Below are 18,309 nucleotides of genomic sequence, written 5' to 3'. Positions count from 1 at the left end.
ACTCCCCTCTTGCGGCAACTTTCCTGCTCTGCTCTGCGGCACCCTCCTCGCCCGAGCTCACCCCTGCTCCAAGCACGAGCACCCTGAGCACGCCGTGGCCGCTTCACTTCTCCCACCTCCAAGGCTTGCGGCACCTAAGCCTGCCAGGCAGTCAAGCACCCTCCTCTGAGCCACAGCAGCCCTGACAGTTGACAATAGAGGCACCTTAACCCCTGAGTTCCTTCAATGTGTCCCCCTCGGGGGTCCAGCTCCGATCACCAGATACTCGGGGTATGTCTATACCACCTGCCGAATCGGTGGGCAGCGATCAATCCAGCGGGGGTTGATATATCGCGTCTAGTGTAGATGCAATACATTGAGTGCTCTCCCCTCACCTGCTGTACTCCAGCTCGGTGAGAGGCGCAGGCAGAGTCTACGGGGAGCTGCAGCAGTCAACTCACCGTGACTGTGACATTATAAGTATAATCTAATATCTCATTGAAAGGTGACAGGGCCAGAAAGAGTTAATTAACTCACCTCACCGACTGACCTGACCGTGGGTGAACCTTAAAAACTGGTTAACAAGATATGTAAATGAACAGAGCTTTGAAATGCAAGTCTGCAGTGTTAGAGGTAGAAGGGGAGGTGTTTGCTCAGGTCTTGTGATGTCAGCAAACAAGTCTTGTCTATTGCTCTAGTTTTAATTCAAAGAGCAAAAAAAAATATTAACATTTATGATGATACTTGAGTGAAATAGTATTATTGTCTGTGTCTCTTTGAAGGTTGTGGTAATCTGTATCTGAACTGTTTGATGGATGTACTAATTGCCAGGATGTTTGGAAGAAGAGTTAAGCCTATTGTTTTCTCAGGCTGAAAGGCTGCTGGAAATGTTTAAGAACCTGGGACGATCTGCTTTGGGTTTCAAGAGGGGGAAACCTTAAGCCACAAGGATTGAGATCCCCAGTCATTGACTGGAGCCACCCTGAATATGGACATTGGATTATAACCTATGGACTATTTCTAAAAGGACTTTTGGCAACTACAAGCTCATCTCTACTTTGTATCTGAACCTCAAAAATTGAATTCAAGTCTATATGTCTATTAATCTTTTAACCAACACTCACTCTCTCTCTTTTCTTTTCTAATAAATTTTAGCTTAGTTAATAAGAATTGGCTATAGCATGTATTTTAGGTAAAATCTAAGTTATAATTGAACCTGGTTATGTGGCTGATCCTTTGGGATCGGAAGAATCTTTTCTTTTATATGATGAAGTAAGATTTTCAGGAATCATCATCATATCTAACAGGTGTGTCTGGATGGAGGCCTGAGGCTGGGTACTTTAAGGGAACTGCGTGGTTTAAACTTCTAAGTAACCAGTGAGGTAGTACAGAAGCTGTTTTGTGCTGGCTTGGTAAATCTAAGTATTGAAATAACCAGCAGTGTTTGGGATTTGTCTGCCCTGTTTTGTTTGCAATTCACTCTGATTGAGTGAGCTGAGCTGGCTCCCACGGGCAGCACCGTCACACCTACAGCCAGGCTGCAGAGGTCCGGGGGATCTTAGGGGCCTTGGGGTGCACAGATACCTATGTCCAGGCCATAGCGGTCCCTGGGGGGCTTAGAGAGTTTGGGGGGGACACAGATACCAATCTCCATGCTCTAGGGGTCCCATGGGGGCTTAGAGGTTTCGTGGGGGGCACATATTCCTACATCCAGGCTGTAGGGTTACCAGGGGGGCTTAGGGGGTTAGTGGGGGGCAAAGATACCTACGTCCAGGATGGTTGTGGGAGTGCAAATACCTATGTCCAGGCTGTAGGGGTTCCTTGGGGCTTAGAGGGTTTCTGAGGGGCACATATACCTACGTGCACACTGGAGTGTCGCAAGGGGCTTATGGAGTCTATATGGGGTACAGAAACCAATGTTCTGGCTGTATAGGTCCCTCGGGGGCTTAGAGGGTTTGTGGGGGCACAGATACCTAAGTTCAGGCTGGAGGGATCTCTGAGTGTCTTAGGTGTTTGGTGGGAGGCACAGATACCTACATCCAGGCTGCAGGGGTCTCGGAGGGGCTTAGGGTCTGTCACGGAGTGTGGGGGAGTCCGGTCCTGCACCCCTCTTCCTGGGACTCACAGTGACTCTCAGCCAGCCAGTAAAACAGAAGGTTTATTGGACAACAGGAGCGAAAGATACAGCAGAGCTTGGAGGCACAAGCAGGACCCCACAATCAAGTGCTTCTAGGGGTTCAGGAAACTTAGTTCCCAGTTTGGGAATCCCTGAATTCCAGCCACCCAGACCAAAACCGAAACTGAACTAACCCAACTCCCTCCAGCTGGCCATTTCCTGTGTCCAGCTTCCCGGGCAAAGGTGCTGACCCCTCCCCCCGCCTAGCTCAGGTTACAGGCTGAGCAGGTGTCCGGTCCTAAATTCACCCCCTGCTCTCCCATCCCCCACACAGACAGTCCCCACTCCATCACAGTAATGCCCAGAGCATTTCGCGCATGGAGCAACAGTGACACCCTGTGGCCATGCAGGCTAATGCCCAGAGCATTTCCCCCGTGGAGCAACAGTGACACCATGTGGCCACGCAGGGTAATGCACACAGCATTTCCCCGCATGGAGCAACAGTGACACCATGTGGTCACGCAGGGTAATGCACAGAGCATTTCCTGCATGGAGCAACAGTGACACCATGTGGCCACACAGGGTAATGCACAGAGCATCGCACCTGCGTGGAGGCTGTAGAGATCCTTCGAGGGCTTACAGGGGTTCGTAGGGTCACAGATACCTACATCCAGTATGGACGGGACCCTGGGAGAGTTAGGGGGGTTGTGAGGGGCATAGGTACTTGCGTCCAGGCTGTAGAGGTCCTGGTGGGGATTAAAGGCTTCCTGGAGGACAGCAATATCTACGTCCAGGCTGAAGGGGTCCCTGGACGATTAGGGGGTTGTGGTGAGCACAGTGATCCCTGGGGGTATAGGGACTTGGTGAGGGGCACAGATACCTATGTATGTCCTGGAGGGCTCCCTGGGGGGGGGCTTAGTGGTATTGTAGGAGACACAGATACCTACGTCCAGGCTATAGGCATTCTGGGGGGGCTTAGGGTTTTGGGGGGCACAGATACCTACATCCAGGCTGGAGGGGTCCCAGGGGGCTTAGGTGGTTTGTGGGGAGGGGCACAGATATGTACATCCAGGCTGGAGAGGTTCCGGAGAGGACTAGGGGTTTTTGCGGATGGCAGAGATACCTATCTCCATACTCTAGGGGTCCCGGAGGGCTTAGGGTTTTTTGGGAGGCACAGATATCTATGTCCAGGTTGGAGTGGTTCCTGGGGGGTTTAGGGAGTTCCTGGGGGGCACAGATACCTAGGTCCATGCTGTAGGGGTCCCTGGGTGGATTAGGGGTTTTCTGGGTGGCAGAGATACCTACGTCTAGGCTGTAGGGGTCCCTGGGAGGCTTAGGGGGTTTGTGGGGGGCAGAGATACCTACTTCCAGGCAATAGGGCTTCCAGGGGGAATTAGTGTGTTGGGGGGGCACAGATACCTAGGTTCAGGCTGGAGGGTTCCGGGGGGGGGGGCTTAGGCCGTTTGTGTTGGGCACAGATATCTGCATCCAGGCTGGAGGGGCCCCTGGGGGGGCTAAAGCGGTTTCTGGTGGGCACAGATAACTACCTCCAGGCTGGAGGGGTTTCTCGGCACTTAGGGGTTGTGGGGGGCACAGATACTTCCATCCAGGCTGGAGGGTCCCTGGGGGGCTTAGCGGGTTCATGTGGGGCACAGATACCTAAGTCCAGGCTGGATGGGTCCAGGGGGGGCTTATGGGGTTCAGGGGGCACAGATACTTATCTCTAGGCTATAGGGGTCCCTGGTGGGCTTAGGGGGTTTTGCGGGGCCCCAGATACCTAAGTCCATGCTGTAGGCGTCCCTATAGGTGCTTATGGGTTCGTGGGGTGCACAGATACTTATGTCCAGTCTGGAGGGGACAGGGGGGGTTGGGGTTTCATGAGGAGCACAGATACGAACCTCCAGGCTGTAGGAGTCCCAGGGAGGCTGTGGGGGTACAGATACCTACATCTAGTCTGGAGGGGTCCTGGGGATTATAGGGGGTTTGTGGGGGGCACAGATACCTAGGTACAGGCTGTCGGTGTCCCGAGGAGATTAGGCGGTTCACTGGGGTCTCAGATACATCCAGGCTGGATGTGTCCCGAGGAGCTTAGGGGTTTGTGGAGTGCTCAGACACCTGTGTCTAGGCTGTAGGGATCCCTGGGAGGTTAGAGGTTCGTGGGGGTCACAGATAGGGACTTCCAGGCTGAAGGGGTCGCTGGGACGTTTAGGGGGTTTGTGGGAGTACAGATACCTACGTCCAGGCTAAAGGGGTAATGGGGGTGCTTAGGGAATCGGGGCAGACACAGATACCTACGTCCAGGGTCTAGGGGTCCCGAGGGGATTGGGGGTTGAGGGGGGAACAGATGCCTACGTCCTAGCTGAAGAGGTCCTGGGTGGTTTAGGAGGTTCGTTGGAGTCACAGATACCTAAGTCCAGGCTGTAGGGGTTCCTCGGGCATTCGGGGATTTCTGGGGGTCACAGATACCTACGTTCAGACTGGAAGGGTTCCAGAGGGCTTAGGAGATTTATAGGGGGACAGATACCAACATCCTGGCTGTAGGGGTTCCCGTGGGGATTAGGTGGTTTATGGGGGGCACAGATTACTCATAGACTCATAGACTCTAGGACTGGAAGGGACCTCGAGAGGTCAACGAGTCCAGTCCCCTGCCCTCATGGCAGGACCAAATACTGTCTAGACCATCCCTAATAGACATTTATCTAACCTACTCTTAAATATCTCCAGAGATGGAGATTCCACAACTTCCCTAGGCAATCTATTCCAGTGTTTAACTACCCTGACAGTTAGGAACTTTTTCCTAATGTCCAACCTAAATCTCCCTTGCTGCAGTTTAAGCCCATTGCTTCTTGTTCTATCATTGGAGGCTAAGGTGAACAAGTTTTCTCCCTCCTCCTGATGACACCCTTTTAGATACCTGAAAACTGCTATCATGTCCCCTCTCAGTCTTCTCTTTTCCAAACTAAACAAACCCAATTCCTTCAGCCTTCCTTCATAGGTCATGTTCTCAAGACCTTTAATCATTCTTGTTGCTCTTCTCTGGACCCTCTCCAATTTCTCCACATCTTTCTTGAAATGTGGTGCCCAGAACTGGACACAATACTCCAGTTGAGGCCTAACCAGTGCAGAGTAAAGCGGAAGAATGACTTCTCGTGTCTTGTTTACAACACACCTGTTAATGCATCCCAGAATCACGTTTGCTTTTTTTGCAACAGTATCACACTGTTGACTCATATTAAGCTTGTGGTCCACTAGGACCCCTAGATCTCTTTCTGCCATACTCCTTCCTAGACAGTCTCTTCCCATTCTGTATGTGTGAAACTGGTTGTTCCTTCCTAAGTGGAGCACTTTGCATTTATCTTTATTGAACTTCATCCTGTTTACCTCAGACCATTTCTCCAATTTCTCCAGATCATTTTGAATTTTGACCCTGTCCTCCAAAGCAGTTGCAATCCCTCCCAGTTTGGTATCATCCGCAAACTTAATAAGCGTACTTTCTATGCCAACATCTAAATCGTTGATGAAGATATTGAACAGAACCGGTCCCAAAACAGACCCCTGAAGAACCCCACTTGTTATACCTTTCCAGCAGGATTGGATAACAACTACTCTCTGAGTACGGTTATCCAGCCAGTTATGCACCCACCTTATAGTAGCCCCATCTAAATTGTACTTTCCTAGTTTATCTATAAGAATATCATGCGAGATCGTATCAAATGCCTTACTAAAGTCTAGGTATATCACATCCACCGCTTCTCCCTTATCCACAAGGCTCGTTATCCTATCAAAGAACGCTATCAGACTAGTTTGACACGATTTGTTCTTTACAATTCCATGCTGGCTATTCCCTATCACCTTACCACCTTCCAAGTGTTTGCAGATGATTTCTTTGATTACCTGCTCCATTATCTTCCCTGGCACAGAAGTTAAACTAACTGGTCTGTAGTTTCCTGGGTTGTTTTTATTTCCCTTTTTATAGATGGGCTCTATATTTGCCCCCTTCCAGTCTTCTGGAATCTCCCCCGTCTCCCATGATTTCCCAAAGATAATAGCTAGAGGCTCAGATACCTCTTCTCTTAACTCCTTGAGTATTCTAGGATGCATTTCATCAGGCCCTGGTGACTTGCAGGCATCTAACTTTTCTAAGTGATTTTTTACTTGCTCTATCCTTATTTTCTCTTCTAAACCTACCCTCTTCCTGTAAGCATTCACTATACTAGACATTCCTTCAGACTTCTCAGTGAAGACTGAAACAAAGAAGTCATTAAGCATCTCTGCCATTTCCAAGTCTCCCGTTACTGTTTCCCCCTCCTCACTGAGCAGTGGGCCTACCCTGTCCTTAGTCTTCCTCTTGCTTCTAATGTATGACAGATACCAATGTCCTGGCTGTAGATGTTCCTCCACGGTGGCCTCAGGGCTGGAAGAGCTCCCACTCCCTTCTATTACCTGGGGGCTGCAGCAGGGGCACAGAGCTTCTGTGGTCTCACTCCTTTACCCCTGCCCCGCTGTGGCCCTGACACCAGAGAAGCTCTGTGCCCCTGCTGCAGCCTCTGCGCCATATCAGGGAGTGGGAGCTCCTCCAGCCCTGGGGCCACCGTGAGGGAGACTTTTCCAGGGGGACCTAATTTGGCCAGGGGCCCCTGGGACCCCGACAGCCTGGATGTAGGGTTATGTGCGACCATAGCCCCTCTATGTACCCCAGGAACATCTACAGCCAGGACATTGGTATCTGTGCCCCCTGAACCCGCAAAGCCCCCCAGGGACCTTTACAGCCAGTATGTTGGTATCTGTGCCCCCCATAAATCTCCTAAGCACTCCAGGACCCCTCCAGTCTGCATGTAGGTATCTGTGACCCCCATAATTCTCCTAAGCCCTCTGGGAACCCTCTAGTCTGCACGTAGGTATCTGTGACCCCCAGAAATCCCTGAATGCCCCAGGAACCCCTACAGCCTGGACTTAGGTATCTGTGACTCCAACGAACCTCCTAAACCACCCAAGACACTTCCAGCTATGACGTAGGTATCTGTTCCCCCCTCAACCCCGAATCCCCTCGGGACCCCTAGACCCTGAACGTAGGTATCTGTGTCAGCCCCAATCCCTTAAGCACTCCCATTACCCCTTTAGCCTGGACTTAGGTATCTGTGCTCCCACAACCACCCTAAACGTCCCAGTGACCCCTTCAGCCTGGACGTAACTACCTGTGACCCCCACGAACCCCCTAAGCCCCCAGGGATCCCTACAGCCTGGACACAGGTGTCTGAGCACCGCACGAACCCCCTAAGCTCCTCGGGACACATCCAGCCTGGATGTATCTGAGCCACCAGTGAACCGCCTAATCTCCTCGGGACACCGACAGCCTGTACCTAGGTATCTGTGCCCCCCACAAACCCTCTATACCCCCCAGGACCCCTCCAGCCTAGATGTAGGTATCTGTACCCCCACAGCCCCCTTGGTACTCCTACAGCCTGGAAGTTCGTATCTGTGCCCCCCATGAAACCCCAACCCCCCCTGCCGCCTCCAGCCTGGACATAAGTATCTGTGCACCCCATGAACCCATAAGCACCTGTAGGGACGCCTACAGCATGGACTTAGGTATCTGGGGCCCCCCAAAACCCCCTAAGCCCACCAGGGACCCCTATAGCCTAGAGATAAGTATCTGTGCCCCCTGAACCCCATAAGCCCCCCCTGGATCCCTCCAGCCTGGATTTAGGTATCTGTGCCCCCTACGAACCCGCTAAGCTCCCCAGGGACCCTCCAGCCTGGACGGAGGTATCTGTGCCCTCCCACAATCCCTAAGTGCCGAGACACCCCTCCAGCCTGGAGGTAGGTATCTTTGCCGAACACAAACTGCCTAAGCGCCCCCCCATCGGGAACCCTCCAGCCTGGATCTAGGTATCTGTGCCCTCCCAACACACTAATTCCCCCTGGAAGCCCTATTGCCTGGACTTAGGTATCGCTGCCCCCCACAAACCCCCTAAGCCTCCCAGGGACCCCTACAGCCTAGACGTATGTATCTGTACCCTCAGAAAACCCCTAATCCACCCGGGGACCCCTACAGCATGGACCTAGGTATCTGTGCCCCCCAGGAAACCCCTAAACCCCCGAGGAACCACTCCAACCTGGACATAGTTATCTGTGCCTCCCAAAAAAACCCTAAGCCCCCCAGGGACCCTTAGATCCTGGAGATAGGTATCTCTGCTGTCCACAAAAATTCCTTATACTCCCTGGAACCTCTCCAGCCTGGACGTACATAGCTGTGCCCCCCACAACCCCCCTAAGCCCCCCGGGACCCCTCCAGCCTGGATGTAGGTATCTGTGCCCCTCCAAAGCCCTAAGCCCCCCCAGAATGCCTATAGCCTGGACGTAGGTATCTGTGTCTCCTACAATATCACTAAGCCCCCCCAGGGACCCCTCCAGGACAAACATAGGTATCTGTGCCCCTCACCAAGTTCCTAAACCCCCAGGGATCACTGTGCTCACCACAACCTCTAAGCCGTCCAGGGACCTCTCCAGCCCGGACGTAGATATTGGTGTCCTCCAGGAAGCCCTTAATCCCCACCAGGACCTCTACACCCTGGACGCAAGTACCTATGCCCCCCACAACCCCCCTAACTCCCCTAGAGTCCCGACCATCCTGAACATAGGTATCTGTGACCCTACGAACCCCCTTAAGCCCCCCAGAATGCCTCCAGCCTGGACGTAGCTATCTGTACCTCCCATGACCCCTAAGCCCCCAGGGATCTCTACAGCCTCTACGTAGGTGTGATGCTCTGTGCATTACCCTGCGTGGCCACACAGTGTCACTGTTGCTCCATGCAGGAAATGCTCTGGGCATTACTGTGATGGAGTAGGGACTGTCTGTGTGGGGGATGGGAGAGCAGGGGGTGACTTTAGGTGAGGGACAGGACCTAAGCCTGTAACTTAAGCTAGGCAGCGGGGAGGGGGTCAGTACCTTTGCCCAGGAAGCTGAATAAAGGAAGGGGCTGGCTGGAGGGAGTTAGTTCAGTTTTGGTTTGGAGCTGGGTTGTTGGAATTCAGGGAATCCCAAACTGGGAACTAAGCTTCCTGAACCCCCAGAAGGACTCGATTGAGGGGTCCTGGTTGTGCCCAAAAGCTCTGCTGTATCCTTCATTCCTGTTGGCCAAAAAAACCTTCTGTTTTACTGGCTGGCTGAGTCACTGTGTGTCCCAGGAAGAGGGGTGCAAGGCCAGATTCCACCACACTACGTGACACCCCCTAAGCCCCTCTGGGACCCCTGCAGCCTGGACGTAGGTATCTGTGCCCCCCACCAAACTCCTGAGCCCCCCCCGACCCCCTACAGCCTGGACCTAGATATCTGTGCCCCCCACGAACTCCCTAAGCCCCCCAGGGATCCCTTGAGCCTGGACGTAGGTGGAACCCTTCTTCCAGGCTGAACTGATAGCAGCAAGGACTGGGTTCAATACATAGGGGTCCCTTGCCTACAATGTAATGCAAACCAGCTCGAGCCTCCACCCAGTGACATGGGAAAATTTTACATACGCACCCCTAGGTGCCTCAAAGAGGCGATACTTCCTCTCTCGCAAGCATAGAGTCTGGGTGTAGCAGAAAATGTTTAATAACCTGAGATAAACAACATAGCATTAAATTGGGAAAACACCTCAACTAGGCCGTGTCCTTTTCCCTGGGATCATGAGTCCAGCAATCCCCAAATCACCCCAAGGCTCCAAAGTCCAATATCTCCAATGTTTCAAGAGTCCAGCAACCCCAAAATCACCCACAGTCCCGTAGCCCCAGAGTTCAAGAGTCTATCTGCAGGGTTTTTCCCCCTGCCAGCCTGAGTAGAAAGGGGCACCTTATGTGGTCCACTGCTGACTGCTCTGCCTCTCCATGGGATTCTGCTTTTGCCTTCCCCACAAACTGCTCAGCTCGGTCCACCAGCTGCTCTGCCAGCCGACCTGTGTTCTGCTCCAGCTGTCCCCCAAAACTGCTAGACTCCCCTCACTCCGTGGGCCACTCCCACAAACTGCTTCTGTCTGCTAACTACTGTGTTCTGCAATACAGTTTCAGAGTCCCCCACAAGCTAACACATCTTTTCAGTGATTTCAGCTCAAGAACCTAGAAATTCAACTCTTAAGAGAATAAAAAATCAACACTGCTATTCAACTGTTAAAAGAAAAAAAGGGCAATTGGTCACTCTAGCTCACCCAAGGAGCCCACTCCCTTGTCTAGCGAGTGCCACTCAATTGATGGTGAGAATCACTGTCTCAAAGCAGTTTCACAGTTCCTCATTCACACAATCAGGGTGACAATACTCCACATCTCATGCCCCAACAACAAATAAACGGGATACCACAGCTGTCAAAGCAACCATCCCAGGCTGCCGTGGCCATGTCAGGCAGGGTGGGTGTGCCTATGCAAACACGATCAGCCCCTGAAATTCTTTTCCACACTCGCCATAATTCACCACCAGATGTCAGGGTAGAGTTCATCCTGCTTCTGCTTACATAGGTATCTGTGCCCCCCACAACCTCCTAATCCCACCGGGACCCATCTATCCTGGATAAAGGTATCTGTGCTCCCCACAAACTTCTAAGCCCCCCAGGGAACCCACAAGCCCAGATGTAGGCATTGTATGCCCCACAACCCCCCTAAGACCCACAGGACCCCTCCAGCCTGTAGGTAGGTATCTGTGACCCCAGAGCCACACAAAGACCCTCGGGACCCCTACAGCATGGATGTTTGTATCTGTGATCCCCACAAACTGCCTAAGCTACCCAGGGCCCCCTACAATTGGGACATAGGTAACTGTTCCCCCCCAAAACACCTAATCCCCCCCAGAACCCCTCCAGCCTAGACGTAGGTATCTCTGCCCCACGAATCCCCTAAGCCACAACGGGACCCCTCCAGCATGGACATAGGTATCTGTGCTCCCACAACCCTTCTAAGACCCCCAAAACCCCTCCAGCCTAGACGCAGGTATCTGTGCCCCCCATAACCCTCCTAGGCCATGATGGGACCTCTCCAGCCTCAACATAGTTAACTGTGCCCTCACAACCCCCCTAAGCCCCGCGGAATGCCTCTAGCCTAGACACAGGTATCTGTGCCCAACACAAACCTCCTAAGGCCCCCAGGACCCCTCTTGCCTGGATGAAGGTATCTGTGCCCCCCACAAACCCCTAAGCCCCCCCTGGATCCTTATACCCTGGACACAGGTATCTGTGCACCCTCACGAAACCACTGATCCTCCCAGCGACCCCTACAGCATGGACGTAGGTATCTGTACCCCAAAATGCCCAAAAGTAACCCCGGGACCCCTACAGCCTCGATATAGGTATCTGTGACCCCCCCCACATCTCCCTAATACCCCCAGAACCCCTCCAGCCTGGTTGTGGATATTTGTGACCTCCAGGAACCCCCTAAGCCTCTCCAGGACTTCTCCAGCCTGGACATAGGTATCTCTGCCCCCAACAAGCCCCCTAAGACAAATAGGGGACCCACCAGCCTGTTTGTAGGTGTGTGTATGAGGCACAAACACCCTAAGCTCCCCAGGGCCAGCTCCAACTGGGACGTAGGTATCTGCACAATCACAACCCCTTAAGTCCCCCAGGGACCCCTCCAGACCATACGTAGGTTCTTGTGCCCCTCACCAACTCCCTAAACCCCCAGGGACCACTACAGTCTGGACTTATGTATTTGTGCTCACCACAACCCCCTAAGCCATCCAGGGACCTCTCCAGCCCGGAAGTAGATATTTGTGTCCCCCATGAAGCCCCTAATACCCACCGGAATGCCTCCAGCCTAGACGTAGCTATCTGTGCCCCCCCTGACCCCTAAGCCCCCTAGGGATCTCTAAAGCATCTACGTAGGTGTGATGCTCTGTGCATTACCCTGCGTGGCCACATGGTGTCACTGTTGCACCATGAGGGAAATGCTCTGTGTACTACCCTGCGTCTCCACATGGTGTCACTGTTGCTCCATGCAGGAAATGATCTGTGCATTACCCTGCATGGCCACACGCTGTCACTGTTGCTCCACGGGGGAAATGCTCTGTGCATTACCATGCATGGCCATATGGTGTCACTGTTGCTCCATGCAGGAAATGCTCTGTGCATTACCCTATATGGCCACATGGTGTCACTGTTGCTCTGTGAGGGAAATGCTCTGTGCATTACTGTGATGGAGTAGGGACTGTCTGTGTGGGGGATGGGAGAGCAGCAGGTGACTTTAGGACCGGACACGTGCTCAGCCTGTAACCTGAGCTAGGAAGGAGGGAGGGGGTCAGCACCTTTGCCCAGGAAGCTGGACAAAAGAAGGGGCTGGCTGGAGAGAGTTGGGTTAGTTCAGTTTCGGTTTTGGTCTGGGTGGTTGGAATTCAGGGATTCCCAAACTGGGAACTAAGTTTCCTGAAGCCCCAGAAGGACTCGATTGCGGGATCCTGCTTGTGCCTTCAAGTTCTGCTGTATCTTTCGCTCCTGTTGTCCAATAAACTTTCTGTTTTACTGGCTGGCTGAGAGTCACTTTGAGTCCCAGGAAGAGGGGTGCAGGACTGGACTCTCCCACACTCCGTGACAGACCCTAAGCCCCTCCAGGACCCCTGCAGCCTGGATGTAGGTATCTGTGCCCCCCACCAAATACCTAAGACCCCCGGAGACCCCTCCAGCCTGAACTTAGGTATCGGTGCCCCCCACAAGCCCCCTAAGCCCCCCAGGTACCTATACAGCCAGGACATTTGTATCTGTGCCCTATAGGGACTCCATAAGCCCCCCGGGATACTCCAGAGTGCACGTAGGTATATGTGCCCCCCAGAAACCTCCTCACCCCCCGGGACAGCTACAATCTGGACGTAGATATCTGTGCCCCTCATGAAACCTCTAACCCCCCCCCCGGTACTGATACAGCCTGGACATACGTATCTGTGCCCACCCAAACCCCTAAGACCCCCTGGTACCCGTACAGCCTGGACATAGGTATCTTGGGCCACCAAAAATCCCCTAAGACTCCCAGGATGCCTCCAGCCTGGACGTAGGTATCTATGCCCCCCACTAACCCTCTAAGCCCCCCTGGTACCACTAAAGCCTGGATGTACGAATATGTGCCCCCACGAACCCCTTAAGCCCCCCTGGGACCCCTAGAACCTGGAGATTGGTATCTGTGCCCTCCCCCAAAACTCTCTAAGCCCCCCAGGGACCTCTACAGCCTGAACGTAGGTATCTATGCACCCCAAGGCCCCTAAGATCCCCCGGACCTCTAGAGCCTGGATGTAGGTGTGATGGTGCTGCCCGTGGGAGCCAGCTGAGGTCACTCAATCAGGGTGAACCGCAAACAAAACAGGACAGACAAATTCCAAACGCTGCTGGTTATTCTGATACTTAGATTTACCAAGCCAACACAAAACAGCTTCTGTACTACCTCACTGGTTACTTAGAAGTTTAAGCCATGCAGTTCCCTTAAAGTACCCAGCCTCAGGCCTCCGTCCAGACACACCTGTCAGATATGATGATGATTCCTGAAAATCTTACTTCATCATGTTAAAGAAAAGATTCTTCTGATCCCAAAGGATCAGCTACATACCCAGGTTCAATTATAACTTATATCTTCCTAAAATACATGCTATAGGCAATTCTTATTAACTAAGCTAAAATGTATTAGAAAAGAAAAGAGAGAGAGTGTTGGTTAAAAGATCAATAGACATATAGACTTGAATTCAATTCTTGAGGTTCAGATACAAAGTAGAGGTGAGTTTGTAGTTGCCAAAAGTCTTTTTAGAAATAGTCCATACGTTATAGTCCAATTTCCATATTCAGGGTGGCTCCAGTCAATGACTGGGGATCTCAATCCTTGTGGCTTAAAGTTTCCCCCTCTTGAAACCCAAAGCAGATCTGAGATGAAGAAGGATCGTGTCCCAGGGTTCTTATACATTTCCAGCAGCCTTTCGGTCTCAGAAGACAATAGGCTTAACTCTCCTTCCAAGCATCCTGGCAATTAGTACAGAGTAATTTATTCATTAAACAGTTCAGATACAGGTTACCACAACCTTCAAAGAGACACATAGACAATAATACTATTTCACTCAAGTATCATCATTAATGTTAATATTCCTTTTTTGCTCTTTGAATTAAAACTGTAGCAATAGACAAGACTTGTTTGCCTACATCACAAGACCTGAGCAAACATCTCCCCTCCTACCTCTAACAATGCAGACTTGCATTTCAAAGCTCTGTTCATTCACATATCTTGCTAACCAGTTCTTAAGGTTCACCCATGGGTCAGATCAGTCGGTGAGGTGAGTTAATTAACTCTTTCTGGCCCTGTCACCTTTCAATGAGATATAATATTATACTTATAATGTCACAGTCGCGGTGAGTCGACTGCTGCAGCTCCCTGTAGACTCTGCCTGTGTCTCTTACCGAGCTGGAGTACAGCAGTCGAGGGGAGAGCACTCGATGTGTTGCATCTACACTAGACACGATATATCAACCCCGCTGGATCGATCGCTGCCCACCGATTCGGCAGGTGGTATAGACATACCCCGAGTATCTGGTGATCGGAGCTGGACCCCGGAAGGGGACACATTGAAGGAACTCAGGAGCTAAGGTGCCTCTATTGTCAACTGTCAGGGCTGCTGTGGCTCAGAGGAGGGTGCTTGACTGCCTGGCAGGCTTAGGCGCCACAAGCCTGGGAGGCAGGAGAAGTGAAGCGGCCATGGTGTGCTCAGGGTGCTCGTGCTTGGAGCAGGGGTGAGCTGGGGCGAGGGGGGGTGCCGCAGGGCAGAGCGGGGGAGTTGCCACAAGAGGGGAGCCTCAGGGTGGAGGGGAGGAGCTGCCACGGGTGGGGCACCTCAGGGTGGGGGCGCAGGGGGGGAGGGTGCAAGGTGGAAGTTTCGCCTAGGGAGTGAAACATCCTTGCACCAGCCCTGCCCCATGCCCTGCCTGCAGCCAGCCCTGCACCCCCTGCCCTGCCCTGCCGGCAGCCATCCTCTGTCTCCAGACAGCCCTGCACCTTCTGCCTTGCCCACACCAGTCGCATCCTCCCTGCCCTACTTGCAGCCAGCCCTGCAGCAAAGCCCCTGACAAACCCCCAGCCCTGTCTCCAGCCATCTCCTGCCACCCCCCCCGTGGCCCTGCCCAAAGCCAACCAGCCCCCACACACACCCAGCCTGCACCAGCCCTGCACGCCCTGTCTGCAGCCAGCCCTGCATCCCCTGCCCTGTCTCCAGCCAACCCAATGCACCCCCCTGCCTGAAGCCAGCCAGCCCCGCACCCCTTACCCTGCCTGCAGCCAGACCCTACCTCCAGCCAGCCCCATGTCCACCGGTGCCCTGCAGTACCCAGGGCAGTAACCCTGCACTTCTGCTTCAATGAGGGGGGCAGGGAGAAGCTGGGACCCACACATGTGCACACCCTAGGGTGACCAGACAGCAAGTGTGAAAAATCGGGACCGGGGGTGGGAGGTAATAGGATCCTAGATAAGAAAAAGACCCCAACATTCGGACTGTCCCTATAAAATAAGGACATCTGGTCACCCTAGCACACCCCCAGGACTCCTGAGTTCCATTGCTGGGTTTCCTATTGGTTCCACTGCTGGTTCTTTTCCTTTTCCTGGGGGACTTTGGGCAAGTTGCTCCCCCCTCTAGGGCTCTGTCCCCAGCAGTGAAATGGGGATTTCATACTTTCCCGCTATTGGAAAGTGCTGGGAGAATCTCCCAGCAAAAGTTGCTGTGACAGTGCTAAGCAGCATCTGACCATTCAAGGTCGGAGCGCACTGCCCAGGAGGAGTGTTTGGCTCTGGGGTTTCACTTCAGCCCAGTGTAGAGAGAGGGGCCCAACCACAGAGTTTGGCTCAAGAAGACCAAGTCTCCAATTTGTTAAGGACGTTTTGAATTTCAGTCCTGTGCTCCAAAGTGATTGGTGTCAGTTGCAAATTTTAGAAGCATGGTCTGCACTGCATTTTCCAAATCATTCATGAAAATATTGAATAGTACCGGACTCCGGACTGATGCCTGCCAGACCCACTAGGTACACCCTCTCCATTGGACAGCCAAATATGGAGAAGGGCTCCTGGAGTCTGGGCTTTCAACCAGCTCTGCACCCACATTACACTGATTGCAGCTGGACTGCATTTCCCTCGTTTGCTTGTGAGAATGTCCTACAGGACAGTGTCAAAAGCCTTAGTATCTGCAAGCTAGATCCCATCTACTGTTTACCCACCTACACCAGGCCCAGAACCCTGCCGAAGAAGGAATGAGGATTGGTTTGGAATGATTTGTTCTTGACAAATCCATGCTCACTCGTCCTAAGAACCAAATTATCCTGTAGGTGCTGCTGACAAACTGAGTGTTTAAGAATGTATTCCAGTATCTCTCCAGCTATGGCAATCAGGCTAGCTAGTCTGTATGTCCCAGGGGTCTCTTTGTTACCCTTTGAAAGATAGGTCCTGTCTTGTTCATGGATGGGAAGATGTTCTTTTTCAGGGATCTCAGACGAGAACTGGGGCACAACACCTGGTTTGTTAAGGCCACAAAAACGGAGGCAGGAACCTCTTCTCTCCTGCTGGCAAAGAACCCCAGGTACCTAAAAGATAGGGATTCACATCCTTGAAAGGGCTTTAAAAAGGCAGTGGTTAAAAAGTTTGGCCCCGACCATTTCTTGTTTCCACAGACTAGACACTTTAGCAAACTTTAGAATTCCTTGGTGCAAAAACACCGTGAAACTCCCCTTTCTTCTTCACAGAGGGCCTTTTCTCACTCAGGCTCACAACTGCCCAGAATTCGAGAACTGTCCCTGTTCCCATTGGACAAATGGGAGGAGCCTGAGGTACAGAGAAGGGAGGTGACCTACCCAAGGGCCTACACAGCAAGGCGGTGGCAGAGCCAGAAAGAGAAGCCGCCAGTCAGACTCCTGTTCTAACAGACAACAAATCCCCCCAGAGGCAGGGATAGAGCTCAGGAATTGAGATGGTGGGAAAATTTCATTCCAACCGTTTCTGTCCAAATATCCCATTCAGACTAAACCAGTTTGTTTCTCAGAATCATAACAAGTGAGATGGAAGTTCTTTGCAAAAAGATTTTGTTGCAAAACAAAAGCATCTCCTGTTTGTCACAGTGTGTTAAATTGTGTCATCATACACAAGGAGGAGACACTTAGATCTTGAAAATTAGATAAGATGCTTCAGTCTGAGCTAAGTCATTGCTGCTCTTAACAATTCCAAAATAAAAAAATACAAATAAAAAAGACTGTTTCAGCTAATCTATTATGTCATAATCTGCTCTGAGTAAACGTGATGGGACACCTCATATTATGCACTACTCTTAGTGACACTCTCCAATGGATCCCCATCCTCCACCCACCATGAGGTAGGTAAGAGTGGATCATTATTATCCCTACTTGAAAGAGGGAGAACCTAAGGCTGAGAAAGGAGAACGGACTTGTCTTAGGTCACACAGCCAGGCAGTGGCAGAGTTGGGAATAGGACCCAAGAGCCCTGATTTTCAAACCAACCATCGAATCTTGAATTTCAGACATTGAATGACCTGAATAATGTGCTCTCAGATGAGCTCCAGACCAACAACAGTGCACAGTAATTATTCAGCAAGTATTTGAGAACTGCAATGTTAGAGAGAATCATCAACTGCTCAGAGACAATTAATGCAGAGAAGCAACAAAATATGTCAAACATAGAACTGATTCTGACTTATTTCCTTGTTGTTAAAAGAGAACAACATTGACCTGAGTCTCCTCCCTGTCAATAACCCCCTGCTCAGCCAATCAGGATAGAGACTGAGGATGGGAGGCTGAGGATTCTTACCAGAGAGCCCAAAAGATGGCCCAGGTGACTGCTGGGGATCACTGCCCAAGCACTATTTCAGTCCCACATTTTTGGGTGGATCTCTCACAGTGGGAGCTGCAGAGCACTCCCCCGCAACACACACACACACACAGAAGCACACCTCCTGGTGTTGAGAGGGGAATAGGAAAAAGGAGATAAGAAGCAAGAGAAGAAGAGAAAGGAGGGAAGGATGGATGGAGGAAAAGCTGAAACAAAAAGGACAAACCCTTATGTCCGCACTGATTCTAAGGGACAAAATCCCAGGTGCGCAATAAAATTCTGCCTCCTTAAGCTCGTGTTTTCCATGTCTAGAATTCAACTCTCACCAGATGGATCAGACTGAACAGCTTTCAAACCTCCAGGAGGCTCTTACCTTCTAAACAGGGACGGCTGTTTTCTAGTAAAATCAC

This window comes from Gopherus flavomarginatus, chromosome 21 (assembly GCF_025201925.1).
Source record: "Gopherus flavomarginatus isolate rGopFla2 chromosome 21, rGopFla2.mat.asm, whole genome shotgun sequence".
NCBI lineage: Eukaryota > Metazoa > Chordata > Testudines > Testudinidae > Gopherus > Gopherus flavomarginatus.
This window is presented reverse-complemented; position numbering follows the sequence as displayed.